Source organism: Babylonia areolata, chromosome 13 (genome assembly GCF_041734735.1).
Source record: "Babylonia areolata isolate BAREFJ2019XMU chromosome 13, ASM4173473v1, whole genome shotgun sequence".
NCBI classification, from domain to species: domain Eukaryota; kingdom Metazoa; phylum Mollusca; class Gastropoda; order Neogastropoda; family Buccinidae; genus Babylonia; species Babylonia areolata.
The window spans coordinates 34,941,222-34,951,221 of record NC_134888.1 but is presented as its reverse complement, the minus strand read 5'-3'; positions in this window follow the sequence as shown (position 1 = coordinate 34,951,221).

Below are 10,000 nucleotides of genomic sequence, written 5' to 3'. Positions count from 1 at the left end.
TCTTTAACGTGCGTATTTAATCTTCTGCTTGCATATACACACGAAGGGGGTTCAGACACTAGCAGGTCTGCACATATGTTGACCTGGGAGATCGTAAAAATCTCCACCCTTTACCCACCAGGCGCCGTCACCGTGATTCGAACCCGGGACCCTCAGATTGACAGTCCAACGCTTTAACCACTCGACTATTGCGCCCGTCGTTCCTTCCATTCAATACACTTGACGCTACAACCGAGAATTGTACCCCTTTGACATAAGAGCTGTAGTTAGGCCAGTGTCAGTAGCATCAGTATCAGCAGCTCAAGGAGGCGTCACTGCGTTCGGATAAGTCAATATACGCTACACCACATCCGCCAAGCAGATGACTGACCAGCAGCGTAACCCAACGCGTTTAGTCAGGCTTTGAGAAGAAAAAAAAAGAGATAATAATAAAAGAAACTTTAAGAAAAAGACAATAAAGATGATGAATAAGCAAATAAATGTAAAACATGCACACACACACACACACACACACACACACACACACACACACACACACACACACACACACACACACACACACACACACACACACACACACACACACACACACACACGTGCATAACATATGCAACAAACATGAGGTTTCACAGATATGAAAGCACAAACAAATACACATAAAAGCACACGAGCCCCGACACACACACACACACACACACACACACACACACACACACACACACAAATAAAAAAATAAAATAAAAAACAATGTGGTCTGGACGCTAGTCATTCGGATGAGGCGATAAACCGTAAAAGAACCCACGGCAACAAAAAGGTTGCTCCTGGCAAAATTCTGTAGAAAAATCCACTTCAATAGGAAAAAACATATAAAACTGCACACAGGGAAAAAAAAAAAAAAAAAAAAAAAGTGGCGCTGTAGTGTAGCGACGCACTCTCCCTGGGGAGAGCAGCCCGAATTTCACACAGAGAAATCTGTTGTGATAAAAAGAAATACAAATACAAATAACAGATAATCATATTCTACATATGGGTTAATAAAAAAACCCACCAAAAATACATAACCAGACTCCAACAAAAACCACTGAAGAATCTACTTCAAGGAAAGTAAATAAACACTGACAATATCTTCACTGAAGGTATAGCATTCATCAACTGCAAGGGATTTTTTTTTTTTCTTTTTTTATACCTGCAAAATATTTAGATTTGCTAAGACGTGGGTTTTGTTTAGGTGCGGTGTTGTTTTGTTTTGTTTCTTGCTGCCCTGTTTTTAGCGCTGAATAAGGGCATTGCCCTCACAGCGTTCATTCTAATCCCCCCTATCCTCTGATATCTAACCACCACCACCCCTCCTCTTCCATACACAAACATTTTCTAGCTCTCTTCCATCGCAGACTCGGCGCGCCAGCTTCCCACAGGGGAGCTATCAATGTTCTAGTCGGCCATGGGACCACACACCAGAGACGATCCTGCACTACTGTCCAGTCACTTTGGTATTGTTCAGTGGTGCCAGTATTAGTTCCTCTAGACCCTCTGCAAGTTTCGAGGACACAAGAATAGTCCCCCCCTCCTCTCCCCCCCCCCTTCCACCCCTCCCTCCCAGGGGTCTTCTTCTCTGGTTCTGAAGCTGATTTGTGGTGTCTGGCTTTTTCTCTTACTCTCTCGATCCACGGTTAGCTGGTCTGCTGATTCACTGAATGGTATTCGCGCGATGTACTAGAACTGATTGCAGACCAATTCTGACGTTCCCGGGTAAGTGCTTGCAGACAGTCAACGAGACCGAAAAAAAATATGTATGTCTATTGGGTCTCTCTAAAAAAATATTGCAGGTCTGGCAGCACTTTAAACACCCCCTTTCCCTTGACAATTCCTTTGTCAGTCACGATGGAAATCGGCTTTTATGTGTACCAGCAGACAATGGCTGATTCGTCGTATTGTTAACAGTTCATCGGGTTTACACTTGTGAAAAAAAAAGGACATTCCAGAGCCGAGAGCGTTTGGAGGAGTGCTGTTGTGGTCCTGTGCTCCTCGGGGAGTCCTAAAGAGTCAAGAAAAGAAAGAGAGAAAGCGCCGCAAGTTACCACCCAGCTGGAAAGAGAAACTCCTACAGATGCAAAGAAGCGAGCGACTGTGACTGAGAAGCTACATCTTTAGACGTGAAGGACTGCGACCCCCGTGATCTCACAGGGAAAGTAAGATCAGACATTTGAACTAAATACAATAAAAAATAGAACAGAATAATAATAATAATAATAATAATAATAATAATAATAATAATAATAATAATAATAATAATAATGATAGAAAAAAAAAATTCCAAAAAAAAAAACGAAGAGATGATCTGCACGTTTTGATGATTGAGGAAAGTGTTTTGTGATAGAAAGTCGAAAACATCTATCTATCCATCTATCTGACAGATTGACCATAGTATATAAAACTACATTCAACCCACCAACCACTTAACTCCCCCTCTTCTTCAAACTCGATTCTCCCTCTCTCCGTCACACGTATGCACACAAACACACATTCAAACACACACAGAGAGACAAAGACACACAGACAGACAGACAGACAGACAGACAGACACACACACACACACACACACACACACACACACACACACACACACACACACACACACTAATGCTTACACCAACACTAACACTAACAATAGAACACAAACATAAGCATACACATGCACATACACATCCACCCACAAACACACGCACACACACACACACACACACACACACACACACACACACACACACACACACACCGTACACACCACCACCACCACCACCACCACCAATCCTAACACCCCCACACGCACCCATCAAAATGTATTGCAAAACCGCCCCCCCCCCCCCCACCCCCTCCTTCCTCTCCCGGCACTCCCCCACCCCCTCCACCCGCCCCCCGCCCCTCTTCGACCCTGCAGCCGCTTCCTCCCCCTTTCACCATCCTCAGATCTTTGACCTTGTCGCCACAGTTGTCGCCGCTGGTGGACGATAGGGATGTCGTGACCGTAGCAATGTATCTGCATTTGATACGGGTCAATCAAGGCGAGAGTGTGTGCGACCCGTGTGTGTTTGCCGAGTATGACCCTCTTCATCATCATAATAACTTCCACTCTCAACCCTAACCCCCCTACACCCCATTCCCCTTACCCTACCCCCTACATCACCCTACCCTACTCTTCCCTACCCCTACCCCCACCCGCCCCCCCTCCAAGACCCCTCTTGCGCTAAAACACTGCCTGCCCTGCCCCCACTTTTTAAAGGGGGTGACAGGGATGTGGTGGGGGCGGGGTGGGGGATGGGTTGGGGGTGTGTGGAGGTAGGGGTGTGTGTGGAGGGAAGGGGCTGGAGAGGGATGGTGGTGGGGGGTTGGGGGGTGGGAGGTGGGGTGTGGGGGATGGAGTGTGGAGGGTGGCTGGGTGGTTTTTGAATGATGTAACATCTCTTCTATCTGTGCGTCTGTCTGTCTGTCTGTCTGTCTGTCTGTCTGTCTCTTTCTGCTGTTTTACTGTCTGTGTCTCTTGTCTTTGTCTTTCTTGAAAGTCTGTGTCTCTGTCTATAACTATAATTATACATGTCTCTGTCTGTATGTCCGTCTGTCTGTCTGTCTTTCTGTCTGTCTGTGTCTCTGTTTTGTGTCTTTGTGCTTCTGTCTCTGCGTCTGTCTGTCTGTCTGCCTGTCAGTCTGTCAGTCTGTCAGTTTGTCTGTCTGTCTGTCTGCCTGTCAGTCTGTCAGTTTGTTTGTCTGTCTGTCTGTCTCTCAATATTTCCATCATCATCAGACACATGGACACCAGTGGCTGACTGGTCGCTGACGTTACCAGTTTCAGTTTCAGTTTCAGTAGCTCAAGGAGGCGTCACTGCGTTCGGACAAATCCATATACGCTACACCACATCTGCCAAGCAGATGCCTGACCAGCGGCGTAGCCCAACGCGCTTAGTCAGGCCTTGAGAAAAAACAACAACAACATTTTCCGTTTGTTTTGTTGTGGTTGTTGATGTTGCTGTTACTTACAGTGTTTTTGTTCTTTTTTTTTTTCTTTGCTGCTTTATTAAGAAACATCCTTCTCAGTCTGCAGTCTATCAATCTACGGGCATTGGACACTGACTTTATGAGGTAAAAAATATTCAATGAACTGCACTTAGCGCACGTAAAAGAACCTACGGAACCCACGGCAACAAAAGGGTTGTTCCTGGCAAAATTATGTAGAAAAAGCCACTTCGATAGAAAAAAAACAACAACAAAAAAAACAAAACAATGGGTGGCGCTGTAGTGTAGCGACACGCTCTCCCTGGGGAGAGCAGCCCGAATTTCACACAGAGAAATATGTAGTGGTAAAAAGAGAGAGCGAGAGAGAGAGAGAGAGAGAGAGAGAGAGAGAGAGAGAGAGAGAGAGATTTAAATCAATTTTAATTGACAACTAAACAAACAAACAAAAAAAGTAAATACGTAGATAAGCAAGCGAACACGTGTCAAGCACATGCTTACGTAAAAAAAAAAAAAAAAAAATCAAAAAAGTATTGCTAACTTCCGCATCATAATATATTTTGTTGCTGACTTCAGATCTATTACAAAATATGAAACGAAGCAAAAGCTTTGGAGACAGACAGACGGACAGACAGGACAGAGGGACAGACGGACACACAGACAGACAGACAGGGACAGACAGACGGGCAGACAGACAGGCAAACAGAGGGACAGACGGACACACAGACAGACAGACAGACAGAGACAAGCAGTCACACAGGCATTTCCACGTGTCCCCCCCCCCCCCCCCCCCCCCTCCTTAGCCTGGGATCAGCTTTTAAGACAGAGCGCAATCTAATTAGAGTGAGTGCTTGAAGCCCTTTGTCTCTTATCACCCCGACACCCAAGATAGGACCCGTTGCTATTTGACCTTCCCGTTCGGCCGCCCGCTGCTAGCCAGGTTTCTCTCCCCTCCCCCTCCCCCTCCTTCTCTTTTTGCTAAATCACCTCCCTTGCTTTTAAGGAGAGCGGCGCGGGATCGAGGCCGTCATAAGGTACACTTTATTTTGTTTTATTTGCACCCTGGCTGTTGGGGTGTGTTAAACACTTGCAGGGAGAGATCAGAGTTTTGACTACAGAGTGGTCGTCTGATTTTGTTTGTTTGTTTTGTTTTTGTTTTTGTTTGTTTGTTTGTTTGGGTTTTTTTTGTGTGTGTTTTTTTGTGGGTTATTTTTTTGTTTTTGTGCTTTCTCTTTTTTTATTGTTATTTTTTTATTTTTAGTTTTGTTATATTATCAGTTCATTCTTTCTAACATTTTGTTGTTCATCCAACTCAAGGTTTGGTTTTCGTGTGTGTGTGTGTGTATGTGTGCAACATGTGCACATACAGGTCGGTGGCCTTAACATTAAAGCAGTTCTGAATTCTTTTTTTTTTGTGGGTGTGTGTGTGTGGGGGGGGGGGGGCGGAGGTTGGGTGGTGGTAGGTGGGGTGGTGGTCATGGGGTTTGCGTCTGTTACAGGGAAGAGGGGGGGGGGGGGTAGTCCAGGTTTTGTTTATAAGAATAACAATAGAAATGGGTATGGGAATGGGAATTGGAATGGTGGGGGGCGGGGGGAGTGGGGGTAGAAACGAAAAATAGGAACAGGAACAGGAATAGAGATAGAAATGGAAGCAGGAAAAGAGAATATGAATAGTTAAGAGAAATAGGAGTTGAGGATAGGATTAAGAACAATGTGACTGTACTTCTGTAGCGCAATGGAAGTAGGAAAGGGAATGGGAATAGTTAAAAGAAATAGGAGTTAAGGATAGGATTAAGAACAATGTGACTGTACTTCTGTAGCGCAATAGAAGTAGGAAAGGGAATGGGAATAGTTAAGAGAAATAGGAGTTAAGGATAGGATTAAGAACAATGTGACTGTACTTCTGTAGCGCCGACGCTCTCTGAACGTAACTCATCGTCTCAACCCGTGCAACCGTTCTCTGTGTATGTGTGTGTGTGTGTGTGTGTGTGTGTGTGTATATATATATATATATATATATATATATATATATATATATATATATATATATATATATATATATATATATATATATATATATATATTTTTTTTTTTTTTTTTTTTTTTTTTTTTTTTTTTTTTTTAGAACACGTTTATGGAAAGTGAACACCTCAATCATTTCTTATGAATATCAATAAAAAGAAAATAAATATGGATGGTTATTTTTCGTTAATCATGAACAGGTTACTAATCATTTGTGATCAATAATTTGTAAGGCAGCCATCTGGCAGAGAAAATGGTATGGTTAAAGTTAATATATGCATTATATTCTTCAATTCTATATCGAGTTTTTAATTTGTTAAAAAAAAAACTGATATTTGTGGAAAGCTGTCTTCAATTTTACATAAATATAAGTAATACTTTGCAAACAATATTATAAAACACAAAACAGCATCAGTTGTTATTGTCACATCATGTCCAAATAGCACAAGTGATTCTGTTAACTTTAAATTTCCTGCGTTTACACATCTCTCTTTTATCAAGTCCGTTAAAGCGTTCCAAAACATTTGCACATAATTACATTTCCAAAAAGCATGATCAATACTGTCTTTGTGTTCTCTACAAAAACTACAGTTGTTATTATCCGTAACACCAATTTCTTTTAAAACAATTTTTGTACATAAACATCGGTGTATTATTTTCAGCTGAAACCATTTCAGCTTTACATCAACTATCTTGTGTGCATGCATAAAACAAGATTTCCAGTTATGATGCATCAAAAGCTTTAAGTCCCATTTCTCACAACATTTTGGTTTCATATCATTTTCAATCAACACATCATAATATGGTCTTGAGCCTTTAGAAACAGAAAACAAGTGTTTGAAGCAGAGCGAAGTATTTGTGTGTCTGTTGCTATCCACATGAATATTATGCTTTTTAACTAATTCGTTTATTGTTGATTTATATCCAGCATAAGTAAGGAAATCAATGTGCAAATCATATTTTTCTTTGAAGCGTACATATGAAAAAACTTTACCATCATCATCAAAAAACTGTGCAAGACAATACACATCATGATTACTGAGCAGTCTGGATATAATACACCTTTTACCAATTTGAACACGATTATTATAACACAATGGCTCTGCAAGCAGTTCCGCTGAGTTTTTTGGTTCACATTTATAAAAGAAAATCTTATAACTTTCAAACACATTTGTCCAGAACTGGTTATATTTGGCAAAATTTAAGATAAATTCTGGACCATATTTATCAATAGCTGGCCATTGGGGGAAGTTACACAGCAAGAGGTGCTTCCACTTGTGATTTGAATTTTCAGCTTTACGAATCCAGGAAAGCTTTAAAGATAAGGCAAACAATTTAACATCAGGAAGACCGATGCCACCATTTTTTACACTTCTATGAGCAGTTTTACGGCTAATTTTATCTGGTTTATTGTTCCAAACAAACTTATAACAAATATGTTGACATGTATTAAAAAATGTATCCGGTGGGTTTGGCAAAAGCAACCACAGATGAGTCAGTTTGGAAAGAATAACAGATTTCAGAATTGCTACTCTGCCTAGAGGCGTTAACTGGCGTTTTACCCATATCTTATACAAATATCTTATTTCTGCTAATCTCTCTGAATAGTTTATAGTTACACATTCTTTTAAATCATTAGTAAACCAAATCCCTAAAATTCGGAATCTTGTAGGATTCCAGTCCATACCTAAATGTTCCATATAACGCGTCTTAGAATTCTTTTTGCTCCCTAACCAAATAGCACTAGTTTTGCTTGAATTCAAATAGAGACCTGAGACACAGCCAAATTTATCAAGAGTTGTAACACAACATTCAAAAGATTTCCTATCCCCAGCAAGTAGAAATTCTGTATCATCAGCATATTGGTTCAGTTTATTCTCAACATCGTTAATTTTTATTCCTCGGATATCCGAATTTTCCCTTACCATTATAGCTAATATTTCTACACACATTACAAATAAATAAGGTGATATAGGGTCTCCTTGTCTGCAACCTCTCTTAACTTCAAACCAGTCAGAGACCTGACCATTCACAATCACACATGACTTAATATTTGTGTAAAATACACTAATCCATCTACACATATTTTCTTTGAACCCAAATGCCTTTAACACTTTAAACATGAAATCCCAATTTATTGAGTCAAAAGCCTTTTCGAAATCTATGTTCAGTAATAAACCAGGTAGATTACGCTTATCTAAGTAAGCTATGATATCATATATCAACCTCAAATTATCTCCAATGTATCTATTTCTAATAAACCCTGTTTGATCTTCATTAATAATGTTAGGTAATACTGGTTTCAAGCGGTTAGCAATACAAGATGACCCAATTTTATAAACTACATTTAAAAGAGAGATGGGTCTCCAATTTTTCAAATATTGTCTTGGCTTATCACCTTTGGGGATACACGTAATCACTCCTTCCTTTTGCACAGAAGACATTTCTCCTTTCCTGAAACTAGCATTAAGTGCCCTAACAACAAATATTCCTATTTTCTTCCAAAAGACTTTAAAAAATTCTGCACTAAAGCCATCTGTACCTGGACTCTTATTATTTTTCATATTTCTAATAACTTGTGCCGCTTCCTCCATTGTAATCATACCTTCTAAATCGCTTGCTTCTGACTCATTCAAACATGGAATATAATTCACTAAATTTTCAATTTCACAATGTTCCACCCCAACATTCACATATAAAGATCTATAAAAATTATGTACTTCATTTAAGATATCCTTTTGATTTGTTAGAACATTGTCGTATTGATCAATAATTTTGGCTATGTGTTTACTAACATAATGACGTTTTTCTAAATTACAAAAATATTTACTAACCTTCTCTCCCTCAGCTATCCATCTAGATCTAGACCTTAATAATACCCCTTCCATCCGCTTCTCTCGAATATCTTGTAATTGTTTTTGTTTAATTTCTAGAACTTTAATATCTTCTTTATTTTTATTTTGATATTTACCTAAGTTACAGATGTCTCCTTCTAACTGTCTTTCTTCTTCTATAATTTTTTTTCTTTTTCATTGAAGCATAAGAAATTGTTCTCGATCGTATTTTCATTAAAAGAAAGTCAAGAAAAATGTCATCAGGAACAGAGAACACCAGTTCATCATCCGGTGTGTCATCAGAATACATATTAATAGCATTTTCTTTTTTAACATTATTTATTTCCATATTTATTTCATCCACATATGTTTTATCCTTTAGAAGAGATGTATTTAATTTCCAAAACGTATTGCGCTTTACATTCTCGCTGAATTTAAGTTTCAACGAAATAGCTGAATGATCTGTTCTGTACCTATATTCTATGTCTGCATCATCTATCAAGGATACTACAGTGTCTGAGATAAAAAAGAAATCTAATCTAGCCTGTTGGAAAGGATTAGTTCTTCTCCAAGTGTAACGAGGGCAGTCTGGGTTTAATTCACGCCAGATGTCATTCAGATCTAAATTTTCTATCATGTTTTCAACGACTACTTTTGCTTTTGGATTATTTACATGTTTATAATTATGGTAATCTATTGTTGGGTTAAGAACTAAATTGAAATCCCCAGCTATTATAACATTCTCTACATTATTTTCACTTATTTTTTGTTTTAAATTCACATAAAAATCAGGATCATCTTTATTTGGTCCATATACATTAACAAAGAGGAAATTAATTTTTTGTATCTCAACAAGTAGAATAATGAAATTCCCTGAACTATCAGTTATTGTCCGTTTCACTTTAAATTCGAAATTATTGTTAAACATTATTGCGACCCCTCTTGCATTCGACGTATAGCTTGAAAAATAGCAAGTATATCCCCATTCTGCTGAAACATATTTCTCCATCTTTTCTTCAAAATGCGTATCCTGTAAAAAAATAAACAGAGTACTTCTTATTCCTCAAGTAATGGAAAATATCACGTCTTTTGTGTGAACAATTCAGACCTTGACAATTAACTGATACAATGGATATATT